The sequence below is a fragment of the Euprymna scolopes genome, chromosome 23 (genome assembly GCF_053919585.1).
Source record: "Euprymna scolopes isolate OS-2025 chromosome 23, ASM5391958v1, whole genome shotgun sequence".
Lineage (NCBI taxonomy): Eukaryota > Metazoa > Mollusca > Cephalopoda > Sepiida > Sepiolidae > Euprymna > Euprymna scolopes.
The window spans coordinates 85,786,383-85,802,861 of NC_136504.1; the positions used below are offsets into that span (position 1 = coordinate 85,786,383).

Sequence of the window (16,479 nt, forward strand, 5' to 3'; positions counted from 1 at the left end):
CTACTTTCCCTTGGTCTTCTTAAAGGAGGCCTTGCGATTGATTGTGATGTAAAACACTTTGATACAAGCGAAATATGTCGACAATTCAAGCTACCTGATGTTTTTTTTTTGAAGTATTAGAAAATGTTAAAAATGTTTAAAATAAAAAAAACAACAAAAATGAGCACGATTTGATTTATACTGTAATTATACTTTTTTCAATATTAATAAAAAGAATTAAAAACATGGAGTGTTGCTGCTGCATTATAAGCAAATGAACATTACGTTGTTTTTGGATGTTGAGGATTGTTGGGAACAATATAAAAAAAATCGTTACAGAACTATTAAAATACAAACCTGAAAAAAAAAAATCAATGTAAACTGATTATACTATTTTTAATATAAACCTACTTAAGTAGAAAATAGTGTAGGTTGCAATCAATGTAATTGCATGCGGCCCTATGTATTACCTTTACACGATGGCAGAGATAGGTAAAAAAAAAAGTAGCCCACGAGATTCAGAAAAACTTTAAATTTCTGAATTTTTGAGATGAGGATTGGTTATTTGTATTATTATTTAACGGACTATTATTCTCAGCTTGAATGTGATTTTCACAACGTTTCGGTTGATGTAGCATCCGACTGTTTTTAGGTGTATCTTGTCAAACTGCGAAATTTGGACGGAATTTCGAGCGAAACCTTCTACGTCACGGGGATAACGTGCTCTTGTTCCGTCAGCCATGACTGGATAGAGGGCCTAAGTAATTTGCAAATGTATTAATTCGGTCGCCCACGCTGAGGATTGAACCTTCACCCTTCAGGGGAAGGTCAATTTTATAATTGATTTTTCCCAGTACTCTAACAACTGCGTCACGGGTCCTTGCCCAAGGACCCGTGACGCAGTGGCGACCGAAAAAATGTTTCTACATTGCAATTATAAATTTAAAAAAAGTACAAAAGTTTTTACATTGCAATTTATTAGAAAGCATTTAGGATACAAACGTTCTAGCATACAAAAACGTGTATATATATATATATATATATATATATATATATATATATATATGTGTGTGTGTGTGTGTGTGTGTATATATATTTACTGAAAAATGTTCTGCACTTGTTTAGTCTTTAAACCATTGAATTTTAAATTTTGTATTCCAACATCAACACTGCTTAGTATGTACGGTGGATTTTTTAAAATTATTATTTAACACATACGCGTGCAACAGGCGCCTAATAGTGTATCAGACATCTAAACCTCATCCTAAGCCAACATCTGAAGGAAGACGCACCAGGCATTAGCATCGCCATGACACGTAGAAAAACCTAAACTTTCCTCGTAATTATTCTATTCCAAATCGAAATATCGAATTTTATCATAAATAAATATCTTGTATTGTATTGAAAGCGATTCTGCACATATTTTGTCTTTAAACCGTTAAATTTTGGATTTTGTATTACATCAACAGTATGGACAGTGGATTTGTTTAATTATATATATATATATATATGTGTGTGTGTGTGTGTGTACGGAAGGTCCCTACTAAAGTTCTTTGACAACCTTTAGTTTACAGAGTTGAAATTTGGTATATAACACCTGCGAAGAAATCGATTTGGGTCTTAGCAAATACAAATTGCTGCAAATTGGTCAAAATTAAAAATAAAACATTATCATTGGCAAACTGATTCACCTTGTTATTTGTAAGCATGCGCAAATGCATATTTATTCCATTTTAAAATTTTATTCCTCATGGTTACGGATGAGGCTTTTGACTTCTGTTTTAGTTTCGATTCTAGCTGATGACACCTAAGTCATTTTTTTTTTACTTTTGAAATCGTTACTATATATTAGATACAATATAAACATCAATAGAGAATTGTCTCTCTAATAATAAACACGACATCTGTATGAATCAAAGTATAATATTCATGCGTATTTCACGACCGGGCAACGTCGAGTTGTCTGCTAGTCATAGTGAACATTTATATAAGAATATACAATATATTTATATAAGAATATGCATAAAATAAATTAAAAGTTGTTGATATAATATTTTTACAAACTAGTACATTTTTTTTTGCATTGACCTTATATTTGATTTCGATCAAAATTGGAATAAACTTTCCAGACAAAGTAGAATATGATAACATCTTGAGAGTATAGTCAGAAAAAAACACTTGAAATTGGTGCCAAACTGCTCCGATCAGAATAAAATTTACCTGTCATTGTACGTGTGTGCTACTAATTTATGAAGTGTAAATTGCATCACTGCGCATTCTTCCCATTAGTAAAGTAATTGATCCTTACATTCCAATATTTCACCATATTTCTGTTCAATTCTCCATTTGAAAGTCGTGGATTTAGTATCAATTTAATCGCATTATCCTCAGTTACTTCAAAAGATGCAATTGACTCATGATAGGACATTCGCTTCGCATTCAGATATTGTGCCTTTCCTGTCTCCATTCAATATTTAATAAGACTGAAAGATCGCGAATTCAAGGTCACAAACAGCATGCAGCAATTAGAAAAAGTCATAGAAAGGAAGGCAGAGCTGAGGAAATATTTCGTTACAGGAGGGGAGCAAATTGCTGACATTCTGTGGTCGAGTTGGTTGGCAGAGAGCTATTTCAAGGGCGGCATTTGTTGAGTTTTGCCAGCGGTTCAATGGGGTTGACAGGACAGGCTAATAGAGAATAGCATTTCCGAAAAGGCTCAAATGTAATAAGAGGTCGAGTTGAGGTAATTTCTCTCAAGTCGGGATTTCATCAATGAAACTATTGCCTTCAGGTGACGTCGAGCTACAATATTACAAAAACCCGGAAATTAATAGAAAGAGACGATAAAGAGAGACGGGGAAAAGAAGCAGCAGAAAAAGATATCAGTTAAGCATCAGATTGTTATACGAAGTGAAATTGGAATAGTTTCAAACTACTCTAACCAAAATGACCTGGTCATTTGAAAAAGAAGCTATAACAATCAAAACTCTTAATATACAAATTAATAGTATTATGTGTATTATGTTAACATCCTTTTTATGACGCTTCGGTGGATGTTGCATCCGATCTTTTCAAGTTTAGTGTTGAACTCAGGAATTACAAACGGAACCCTTTGTTTAATCAACGGGAGCTCTAGTTCAGTCAGACATGTTGCATCTTAGTATTGTCTACAGCGAGGATTTAACATTCAAATTCCAGAAGCGTTTCACTTAGAACTGAATTTAAGAAATTATTTTATCCGTTACGCCAGGGGGTCATTGCGGGCAATTCTTGTATGGATTTTGAGGCCTTAAACTTATTCTTTTTTGTAGATATTCAATCTTAATACTTCTTAATATAGATCACAAATTATTAGTACAGATTAATCTATACATCAGCCGAAGCATTGTTAAAACACTCAAGATTTCGACAATCCAAATAATACGCATCATCAATCTCAAAAGTACTGAAACGTAATATCAGAAAATACATATCTATCGATAAAAAATATTAATAAAAATACGTAGCTTAATACTTTATAGCAGTTGCACTGCATCAACAATCATTAAAAATGTGTTTGATTAGTTTCAGTTTTTCTATAAATCTTTCTATTAGATCAGTGCAAAAGTTTTGGCCGATTTAAATTTCATCTTTAAAATGAGCGTTTTTGAAAGTTTTGCTGGAAACCAATAAAAAGATTTTCTCTCTACAACTAATCGGTTTTTGAACAAGCTTATAAAAGCTTCAAGTGTAAAATCGTCTAGGTTTGAATCTAACTCATGCTGAATCTCATTTTGTGATTGCCGTCTTCATGGTTTTGTAATCCTCGAAGTAAATGATGATCTGCGAGTGATATGTCAGGGGACTATACAGGATGGGGTAAGATTTCACAACGAGATTTTTCTAGGAGACCTTTTGTCAGTAATGCTTTGTTAGGTGAAGCATTATCATGATGGAAGATTATTAAAAGAACGATATTCTCAACTTTCGGCGAATATTTAGGCAATCGATGCTGTTAGAAACCTACATTATGATAGTAAACGATATACATTATAGATAAGGTCTTGTGTATGCCTGGGGAAAGGCAAAGGCTAAGGAAATAAATCTTGACGAAAATTCGGTATTGAGTTTCCGATAGATGAATGCTAAAACATTTCAACACCTCTCCGGCAACACCTGCAGCTGTGCTGGCTCCGACCGTATCGGTTTGCATTTCCGTCGGATTCTTCAACGTGGAGAGGGAGCCCATGGTAACTGGGTAAACCTAGGTTCCCTTATCACCCGTCCATGACTTCTTACGGAGAGGCAACTCCAGTTTTGATTTTATAGCCACAACAAACGCAGCAGTGTACAACGCTAGATGCAGAACAACATTGTCTCATTCGACAGAAGGCTGCCATAACATTATCATGTATTATGGATATAGTTTTAACAGATAGCAAGCAAATAGGCAGATATTCTAAATATTTTTTTCTTGATTGAAAGGCAAAGAAAAGCTCAAAAAGCGTAGAACAGAATCTATTAGAAACAGACCTTTGATCTTCACCAAAAAGGCCAAGCACAAAAGTGTTACGGACAGACCGACCGACCGACCGACGAAGTGACTTATAGAGTCATTTGCACGCGACTAAAAATTAGGTTACATCAAGGGAGGATCACTTATTATAGTTCAAGTTTGCCGGATAAGTCTTTTTAAAGCAAAATTTAGAGAATTTGGCTTTCGTGGATGTAGATTAGCATTCAAACATCGTATTCGGTTGTCAGAGTGTAATGTACGGACGAAGAAAAGAAGCATGCTATATAGATAATTGTTATTGATTTGTTCACATTAGTTATTTTAATCATCTTTTATCACTATTTAATATATTACTATTTCGTAATTTCCATATTTCTAAATTAACTTTGTTATCTTTAGCATTATAGTTTCATTAATGTTTATAATTTTGTAAATTTCATATATCAATTACTTCTACTTAGTTAAAATTGTAAATCAGTGATAATATTTCTTTAAATGATTTTGTAAGGAGCAATCTCTTCAATTTTCTAACTATTAATTTTATCTATTAATCCTATAGCTATTGTTTCTTATACTTTGAAGCTTCTTCCTCAAACATAACTGTTTAAATGTTTTTGTAGTGTATGTTATTTTATGTATAACAATCTTCATTTTCCCAAATAAGCCCCGTTGTATACCTTGTAGACCGTTCTAATGAACTTGTATCTCCCTTAGTATCATACTTTATTGACCTCTTGATTTGCTATATTACTGTATATTGTGTAATACGATAGTTATGATGCTACGTATGTTTAAACTTTGAACTTGGTGTCAATCAACTGTGCAGATGATGGGATCTGATATCAATAAAAAACACATTGTCTCAGAACCGATCATACACTAAATGGTTTATATAGAATATTTGTAGTGTATGTAAGTGGTTTTGGCTTAAATGTATTTAACTAGTGTATATATATATATATATATATATATATATATATATTATATATATTGCAAAAATAGCAAAATGAACCACTCCAAATTCGAAGACAACTGTGACAGAACTACCTGTGTTGCTAAGGATGAAATGATCTAACAAAATTTATACTGGAAGATAAGGCGAGGGTCGATATCCGGTGGACCAATCAAAGTTGTACGTCGGCTAGACAAATGAACCTCACTTTTGAATGTTCTGGTTAATACATATTGCTACTTTATTCCCACGTTTATTAGTCGCGTACAAGTGACTAATCACTCCGTCGGTCCGTCGTTCGGTCTGTCCGTAACACCTTTGTGCTTGGCCTTTTTGGTTAAGATGAAAGTTCTGTTGTTAATAGATGCTGTTCTTAGCTTTTTAAGCTTTTCTTTGCCTTTTGGCCAAGATAAAAGTGTAGTATGTGTTCCGGCAGATACTGAAAGCAAAGACCATATGTGGGGGCAGCCCTACATATAAGACGTTTGACAATGTAGGGGCAACCCTTCATACCAGTTGTCACTCTCCAGCTCCCCTACTCTCTGGGGAGCTGGTCCCCATTTCCCCCTTTACTCCTTACATTAAAAATCGGCCGTTTGCCTTATTTGCTCGGCGGGGAAGCAAATAAATATCCTTTTCTTGACCTTTTGGCTAAGATCAAAGTGTAGTATATGTTCTTACTACATGCTGTACTTATTTGTAACTTTGTGATATAAAGTGGAGGATCACTTTTCTGTATTAATTTAATGTAAAATGACCACCCATTTTACAACCAATCAGTCTCAAAGCGATCCAAGTCATTCTCCCGATCATTCAAGTTGTTTTTGAAGGATTCCAGTTATTTATGAAGCATTCAAGTTATTCTTAAGGTCATTCAATTCATCCTTAAGTTCATTAAAGTCATTCTAAGTCATTGACTTTATTTAAGTCATTTCAGCCCATTTTTCGGTCATTTTAGTTTATCTTTAAGTATTTCACGTCAATCCTACATTCATTCATTACACGAGAGAACGCGACTAATGGCTATCGGCCTTGATAACTATTGGTCTAATAATTATATATGTTGTAATGGCGGGAAACAGGAACGTGTGTTAATTTCGACGTACAGAATTCCCACGTGGCATTTTAGTAAAGTAATATTGATATTATAATAACAATTAAGATGCGAATCAAAGAATGCAAATTTAAAAAATTAAACTAAAACTAATATTAAAAAAATATTTGCGAAAAGAATTAAAGGTAAAATAAACGAAATAATCAACTTATTTTCTCTATATATAAAGGGCAAAATGTGTGTGTGTCTCGCAAATACCGAAAAATCGGCCAAAAACATTTATTCCTTTACCCTTTACTGGGCAGTTTTCTAAAAGGTGTTTTTTTGTTTGTTTGTTTTTTTTTGTTTTTTTTTTTGTTTTTTGAGTGGCCATTTTTGCAAGTCATCGTATCTGTTAGATTTACTTCGCTTAACTTCAACCCTTTCGATTTCTGGTCGCGTCATGGAGCAGCGGTAAGATGTGAGATTTTCTTTCAATTTCTTTTCCGCCTTCGCGTCACAGGTTCGACCCTCATGCCTACTACCATTTAAAAAAAATTCAACACCTCTCACCACACTGGCTGCCTATTCCCTCCCGCTACTACCATTTTTAATACCTCTATCCACATGGACTGCCGACTGTTTTTTTACCCCCCCCCCCGCTCACCGCTACTACGACTGTTTTAGCAACTCTCTACACACGAGGTTTCTTACTACACAATCTACACACTCGGGAAACGCCGGGTACCGCCCACCGCTACTGCCATTTTTCACCCCTTTCTCCACCCGGCTTGCCTACTATTGTTTTGATACCCGCCCTCGGTACTACCACTTTTTTTTTTAAAAACTTCCCTCCACTCGGACTTCTCACTATTATTTTAAACCCTATCTCCCCTTCATACACCTCGCTCGTATAATAGAAAAAATAAAGGACTTCAAATTGTTTTTTTACATTCCAGGTTAGATAAATTAAAATTTTTCAACATTACATATAAATTAAAAAACCCTATTCGACAATTCGGTTAGAACATAGTGTGTGTGTTAATCAAAAAATATTATACTAATTAAATTATATCAAAATATTTTACCAATAATAAAAATAGGTTTCCTGGACTGTAGGTAAACCATTAAACTTAGAAATGAATGAGGTTCCACTAACAAAATTATACAAATGCATATAGTTTATACCAACATGGAGAAGATTCTCAAACGTAACAATACAATGTTATAAAGTGTTTGCTTTTTTTCCATTTATATAGGTAAAAGGGGGGTATGGAAGTACGTGATATTCAGTTTGCTCTAGTTGGTATATAAAATTAGTTTTGTCAAAGTTGGTGCTTTAAAGTATTCAGGTTGAGCAAGGTATCACCTGATAATCTTCATAGACACAAATTGAAGGTTCAAGGTGTGTAGTTAGGAGATATAGAAATTATGAAAGCACATGCTGTATCACACTGTGACAAAAAGATAGACCATCCCTTGTTTTTAACGTCAATCTTTATTTTCCTGATTGCTAAAATTAGTACTACAATATTGTAGGATTGTCCAGACAGCAATCTGCAACATATGAAGAGTAGAAATGTGGAATTTCCACATATCTTTCTAATCTAATATAATAGACAGTACTTCCTCCTTCCCCCAAACGTACAAAAATATGAGGAATTGAAAAAGAGAGACAGGATGATGCTAACTAAAAGCGATCGAATAAGGTCTAATTAAAATAAAATTTAAAATAATTTAAATTAACGAACTTCATTTCACGTAATGTGCTTTTAAAATCGTTCTAAGATAAAACGCTAATAACATTAAAATTAATTTCCTTTTATCGACTGCACCATTTTCGATCACTGTTTCCGCCAACTGCAGCGCTTCCCAATGAATTCTATTAGTCGTAGCTTCTGCGATGCAATTTCAAAAATAATGCCCGCCAATTGGATAACCAGTGCCAAAACCCGATCGCTACACTGTTAATGGGAATTTCGAATTCGTTTATCCTTTATTCTAAGAGCGAGTCGAAACTCGGAAAGTCCAAAAGAAAATAATCGATCCTATCAAAGAGAAGGACGAAGAAGACGATGAAAGCTAATTTCTCAAATACAGGTTATGATTGCCACTTTTGTAAACAAGTGCACTTGAAGAGCAACTACTTCCGCAATGGCAAAACAACTTTATTTCATATAAAGCAAGTAAATGGTGAACACCCCAATAAAATTCTACCCATGGCGTCGCTAATTAGATCCATAATTCTTTCTGTAATACAAACATATCGGTAGAAATAGACATGAGTATATGATTGCCTGTCCACCAAGATTCTGATATGAATGACCAACAATCTGTGTTTGATTGCGATGCAATTATATGCGTAGATAGGTAACTGCGTAATTCCAAATGTAGTTCACACTTTACTAAGTAGGTACCATTGTCCTAAAAATACGTAACTAGTCATGTTTTAACACTCATGTGATCTGTAATAGTACGACCTACTGCATAATGTCTTCAAAGAAAGAATAAATTCATCAAACTTCTTTAGATTTGTTGAAACTCTGAAAATTATTTTATAATTTGCTTAAATTCAATTCGGTCGCTGATGTATGAACTGATATATATGGTTTCAAACTGATGTATATGGTTTCAAACTGATGTATATGGTTTCAAACTGATGTATATGGTTTCAAACTGATGTATATGGTATATATTTCAAATACTTTTTTAAATATATGGTATATATATATATATTTGTTTGAAATATATGGTATATATTAAAAACTGATATATATATATGGTATATATTATATATATCAAACTGATATGTACGGTATCAAAATGATGTATATGGTTTAAACCATATATATGGTTTAAAACTGATATATATGGTATCAAACTGCCTGCGTGTATTGCCTACCTCACATATGATTATTTTCTGCATATTAATACGATAGCTTGTGCTGTGTGTTTAATTATTATGTTCTTCTATTTCTTGTCAAAGAATTTTATCAAAAATACTTCATAAGTGCTGGTTTCGGTTATGGCTAAAGGAACTCAAGTAATATATAAGGTTTTATTCTGGTTTCGAGTCAAGCTAATGCACCCAAGTCATATGGATATATTTTTTATTTTTGAAATCGCAACTTTATAACATAAAAATCCATAGAACTTTAACTATAATAATCTATACGAAATCTGCAAGAATTAAAATATCATATTTAAGCGTACTTTACGACTGTGCTTTACGGGGCGTTCGTGCTAGCTTAGATAAATACGTTTGCAGTTTTAACAAAAAAGCTACAATGACATCAGAGCGTTTCAATTTACACTGAACATCTACAGAATGTCAACATCAATATATTACATATCAATGAGTCCCCTGTGGAATTCTCACAGGTCACGCGAGTCCTTTATCAATTCACTAAAATGAACGCAAAAAATATGTGCATATGATTTATTATTCACACATTATATGTCTTCATATCAATGTCCTTTATATATGTATCGTCTCTTGGTTTCTTAAATATATCATATATTTAGTGTCAGATTCATAGGCGAGTTAATATTTCGCTTCAAACTCAAATCACTTTTAGATTCCAATCTGTGTATTCTAACGCACTTTACACAATGTTTATACTTCATAGTAAGAAATAGATACAGTGGAATTGACTGAACTAACACAATTTATTCTCCTCCTTTTCATCTTTGGGGTTGTCTCCAAGATAATGTGTATCAAAACTATCGCTGGATTTGATATTTATCTCTTTTCTACGATGAGAAGACGCGGCACAAAGGTCGTAAAGTGTGGTTAAAGAGACAGCGACCCAGTGACAGATCATTCTATACTGCAAATATACCTGCGACACCACGTTAGGATTTGCCGGTAGAGACCACTCAGGCGATAAAAATTGACTAACCAATTCTCAAAGGAAGAAAGCAAAGCCTAGGGTAGATCTCTTACAGCTACACATCACTAGAGACATACCGCAGTCAACAGGAAAATGCCAGCTCAGTAATGATATAGGCTCTATTGGCTTTAGTGTAGCCCACAGTAGCACCACAGTTTGACAGAAACCATTGCCAGACTATACAAATATAGATGACCATCTCGGACAAAATCTGTTTTATCCAAGAGGCATCGACTGTTGAGGCAAACCACTGAACAGCAACAACGAAAACAGTGTTGGATATTCTGAGCTGAAATATTCGTAAATATTTCAAACACAGACTGAAATTTGTAAGTACCAAATTAGGTTAATTTGCAAGCATCATGTATTTAACGAGCTGGTGGCATTAAATTTGATTTACCATGTACGCTTTACATATAAAGAAAACTAAAATTTAAAACGCACTCTTTAACATGTACTTTAACGGTTAAGTTATTAAACACAATTATCATTGGGAAAAATAAATCGGCGCTTCGTGAATATTATACATCTATTTGTCGATACTACTCAAACAGTAGCAAGGTTATTATGGTGGCTAAGACCTTAATAGCACGAACTGACAACCTTGTTGCAAGTTCGAATCTAGTTCCTTCCACAAAAAAAAACATTTCTCTTAGGAATGCTGGCAATATTCACGGGGTCCCTCCCGTAAGTACTCGATGTTTTTCTAGAAAAATATTCTCACCAAAATATATCGAAGAAACGAATGCGAACAATAGTCGTCCGATTCATTTGAAATAGTAAAAGTAATCTTTTATATAAATATAAAACATCTGTTTGTATGTCTGTATGTGTTTGTGTGTTCGTATGTGCGCTAAAAAATTTTCTCAGCCGCATCGGACCAGGTCGAAACCGGTACCATTTGAAAGAGCGATCCCTCAGACGTATAATATCTGCTAATTAGAAAAATAAATCTGTAGTAGTGAAATGTGATTCCTCAATTTTTAAGCCATGATATGTAAACAGCCTAAAAACTTAGCAGTAAAAATTAAAAGTTTCGCATATAAATCTAATATATAAAAAAATATATTTCTGTCTGCCGGCATTTCTCCATATTTTCATAATTGTTTTTCACAATTTCATAAACTTTATCGCTTCGAAAACTCGAAGTAGCAGAGCGCATCTAGGGGCCTAAAAAATTGGACTTTTATGGACTGTTCTTTTATTGATGTTTAGCTAGTTTAAATAGTTTTTAAGGAGTCAAAAGGAAGTAAAATTGAAAAATCGTTATACATTTTGTACAGTCATCTTAGTTTATTTTTAGTCAGTTTATATGCGTGTCACGTTGGTACAATGGTAACATCACCAGCTTTGAATGCTAGAGTTTTCCTTTCAGTTTCGATTCTCGCTGATGGCACTCAAATACCTTTTTTTTACTTTTTAAATGACGACTTTATAATGATATATACGAAATCTGGACAAATTAAAATAACATATTTAAGCGTATTTTACGACCGGGCAAAATCGGCCGCCCCCCCCCCGCTAGTACATTTTCAATTATACAAAATATTATTTCAATTATACAATTATACAAAAATATATGCTAATATATTCCTTAGGAAAAGGTAATAACAAAATAAGCAAAATGAAACCATTTAAAGAGTACATTATATAAAGAAAGGAAAATAATCAGAAGTATTTATCTTGTTTAGCCGATAGACTAATATAAAAATGTGCAAAAGACATCTAGCCAGCAGAAAGATTATTTTAGCTTTCGTTTATATTTATAATATACCATTCGCCTCGATAACTCACTTGTTCTAATATAAAAAAAAATCTAAGCTGAGCTTAGTGTGCGACTCAACGAATCATATTCTAGTATATATATATATATATATATATATATATATATATATTAGTGAGAGAGCGATCGAAATAATGAACGAGAGAAAAAAAAAAGAACCTTAACTTGAAATTCCCTGTATAGATTAAATGCGGACGCCTGTGTGTATCTTGATTCCTATAAGTCCACATCTACACTTTACCACTCGTATATGAAGCACTGTATACATCTACAAACGATATATGTCATCTTAAATTATTATTTGATGTATACACATATAGGCACCTTTACTATTATATAAAAATCACTTTATGTGTATGAGTGTGTGTGAGTTCCTTCCTCATAGGCTCAGCCGTTTCAGAACCTATCTTATGCAAATTTTACACAAGGCTAATTTATGTCTGGCAGTGTCCTTAGAAATTTTCTTTGACAGAAATTCATCCGTTAAGTATTGAAAGTCGAAGAAATTCGATTATAAACACTGTCTTTCTTCTGTTATAGATTCTGTCATATACTAAGTCAAAATATCAGCTGACGTTATATTGTAAACAAACACAGACGGAATTTGATGAATGACATTATCATTTATTTATTTATTTTTCAAGTTAGTCCACCGAGCAAATTATTCCTCGTAAAATATAATAATCAAAAGAGAATTTATTCTATAATAATGCATACGCAAATTGCATATATCAAAATATCATATTCGAGCGTATTATACAACCAGGCAACGCTGGGTGACCAGCTAATAAAATATGTTTGTGTTTAGAGTTGTATAATAGTTTGGAAATAGAAAAGCTTTCAAACATTTTTATATGAATTTCAAACGAATAGCTTTAATAAGTTTTCACAGTTTAAATTTAAGATGTGATGAAATGTAATTCCTTCTCTTAAAAAAAAAATAGCTTGTTAAACCAAGACAACGCACATAAAATTATACGGGGTTAGAAAATCAATAATATTACACGAACAATTCAGACATACAATTCATATAGTAAATAATCCGCGCGAGAAAAATAAAGTATTAAAAAAAATAGTTAACCTCCAAACGAATATGACTTCGTGTTAATACGTGATTCGTTCTAAAAGTAACGCCTCCTATTTTTTATTCCGGAAAGAACTAGAAAGTATTCTAAATTACATTAACTAGACTTATGCATCCATGACAAAAAAAAAAAAAAAATTCGTCTCACTCTTGTGGATATTGACGGCGGGAAACTAAGAAAGTAACCTTTGTCATGGAAACTCATATGTCATAGGAAAGCAACCTTTGTCAGAAGCAGAGATGTGTCATTGACTTTCTGGCAAAATTGCAAAGAGAATACAGAAAAATGAATTCCAGAGCATAAAAATATGGCTCTTGTAATATTACTACTCGTGTCTTCGTATCCCTTAAACTTTTTAAGTAAAAAAAAAACAAAACATAGGTTTCACATTTAAAACGACCCTCGCATGACTAAGCGCGCTCCGGACTCTCATGCAAAGCGATTGTTAATCGCAGACAAAAGTGCATTAGGATTGGTGATGACTAAGGCAATGATAATAGCATATTCTATTCATTATTTTTTAGAGTATATATCCGACACACTTAATCAACCGAGAACGACATCACTACATAAAAACATGATATTAACGGATACACACCCGAGAGTCAAAACAATGAAGAAAATATGCTGTTGTCCTATCCCTAGTGATGACTATATCAGAAAAATAAATTATAGGACAAAAGATTCGTTGCTTTAATAGACCCACTTCGGCGTAAGTAGCTTTAAGTTTGTTTTTTTTAGTTTAAAAAAGCAGGAGTCTTTTCTTTTGGAGCATGCCTCGTACAGGAGTAAAGCAATTATTATACCCCACTACTAAAAAAAATGAATTTGCAATTCGAATATATACTAAAACAGCATAGGGTTAGAGAACTAATAGCATAACACCAACAAGTTAGAAATCTAGCCTTTAGGCTAAGATAGAAGCGTAGTATCTGTTCTTATGCTACACTTAAGTAGTGTCTTTAGTCAATGGAGAGAAGACTCTTTTCTAGTCAGGCATGTTTTTGTGCTACTTCCAGATTGACCCTCTTTGAGAAGCTGGTTTTCTCTCACATTAAAAACGACGTTGTGTCACATATTGCTCTTGTGGAGAAGCGATTAAATTAAATAGCAATAGTTTGTGCTATAAGGAAAAAGAATATCCGGATATTTTTTCACAAAGGCAGGAGTTAGATCATGCCATTTCCAATTCAAATTAGCTCGCTAACTTAGATTCGATGTGCTCCTTCTATGAACATGCAGTGCTAAAGCCACGTTAATTATGTGACATGATCTTATAGATTTTCTGTTCTTAAAGTAAGGATCGATAAATGCACGACCGTTTTTATTAATATGCAGGAGGCCGGGAGGTGGGTTCTTTCTTTAAATATTCCCTCTTCTAATCAAGGTTATAATTTCTCCCGCATCCACATTCTAGTTCAAGAGCGTAATTATGTCATTGCAATCGATTGTACAACTTTCCGCTGAAACGATCAATAACGATTGTCACTGGCAAGCCAACAAAACAAAAGGCAAAGATAAGGGTAGATAAACAATTAATATTAAAATAACTGCGTCATTAGAACGTGACATAATCGTAGAAACGTTAACCATGATTAGAATAATGCGAGAAACAAGTATTTTTTTTTCGATAATCGTTAAGATTAGAGCAAAAAGGAAGGGCAATTATTCTGTTAATCGAAGCTTGAATAAAATAATGTTTAAAAATCTGAAGAAAGCAAAAGAGATCCTGATTAGCATCTAATTGAATTGGATCGACATTTTTAAAGTCTGCATAATTGGAAATTCTATGTACAGATCTACGACTGAAGTTAAAGGATATTTTAAGCTTTTCTACTATGACTGATCTGTCTATATTTCTCATATTTTTTGGTAGGGGAAAATGAAAAGTATGCCTTGTAACAGTAAGATAGAACTAGTCAAAAAAGAAACTACAGGAGCCCGATTCTCTGATTGTATATCGTAACTAAAACACTTTGGACTGGCAGATTGTCGTACACAACTGAAGCATTGGTTTTGTATTACTTCGTTTATTCGGACTACTATGCCCAAGTTTATTCTTTTTATTTTATGTAATTCCTTTCCAGGAAGGTAGATACAAGACCACGTGTGATGTTGATTAGTAAGAGAATTTGAGTACAAAAATACTAATCAGAAAATTAATCGACATTCAGAGGAGATAACGAATCGTCACCATGCAGTGGAAACGTTTCTCGAATAAATATTACAGCCTGTCCCAGCACTACCTATTCCCCGGTTGTAAACGATACGCAAATCCTCTTCCAATCAGTAGGATTGTCTGTCATTTTCACGGCGAGTCTGTCTTCGGCTTGTTGCAATATTTTGAGCATAACAATACCAGGTAGGATGACAAAAGTTTGAATGATTATATTTATACCGAGGGATCAGAAAGAACTGATTACTATCTCTTATTATATAAAATGAACTTTAACTGTGTGGGAGTTCGTTCCCTATAGACTAGGCAATGGCTGAGCCGATTTGGATTTATACTACAATCTTTTACTTGTAATTCTTGACAATTTATTTTGACAAGAATTGTTCTTTATTATAGGACGGGTTTTAATTGGTCATTAATTCTTTCAAGCTAATAGATAATGTGGTTTAGGGAAAGCGTTATGCTGAAACTGAATGCGTGTCTAAAATGAGCAAGCAACACATTCTTATACCTAATTAAAACTATCAATTCTAACCATTTTGTAGAATGAATATAACTAGACAGTCAGCTAGAGTCGACCCATCAGCTTCCGGACAAAATCTAATATATATTAAGATAGAGAGAAACCGATGTATGTGTGTGCGTCTAAAAACGGCGCATATCTGACAGCTAAATGAGTAAAATGACCACTGTCAACAAGCCGGCTTAATATTGGCTAGCTACTACTGGTTATATAGCAAAACCAAAGAGTTACATTGCAGTTAAAAAATCAGTAGTTTGCGTGATATATATATATATATATATATATATATATATATATATATATGCGTGGCCATATGTATATATTATAAGAATATAATAATGATTTTCCACTATTAAACACGTCGGAACATACAGATAGCATGAGATTGACGACCGCAGGTTCCAGACTCTAGTTTAGCACTCATTTGGATTTCTCATGAGAATATATCACAAATACACGATCCAATTGAAAAGGGGTTGTTATGTCTGAAATATTTTATTCGTCTAATTGTTTTAAATTATTGAAACATTTCTTTGAGTTCTTATTGACTTCTGAATAAC

At 33.4% G+C, this 16,479-nt stretch overlaps 1 long non-coding RNA gene and 1 pseudogene across 1 annotated transcript in view; one reads left to right on the forward strand and one right to left on the reverse strand.

The window, feature by feature from the left end:
- The window catches only part of LOC145245707 (uncharacterized), an 839,291-nt gene that overhangs the window by 9,703 nt on the left and 813,109 nt on the right, over window positions 1-16,479 (reverse strand). The gene's annotated exons all lie outside the window — the stretch shown is intronic.
- On the forward strand, window positions 6,057-6,192 carry LOC145246325 (U2 spliceosomal RNA; annotated as a pseudogene).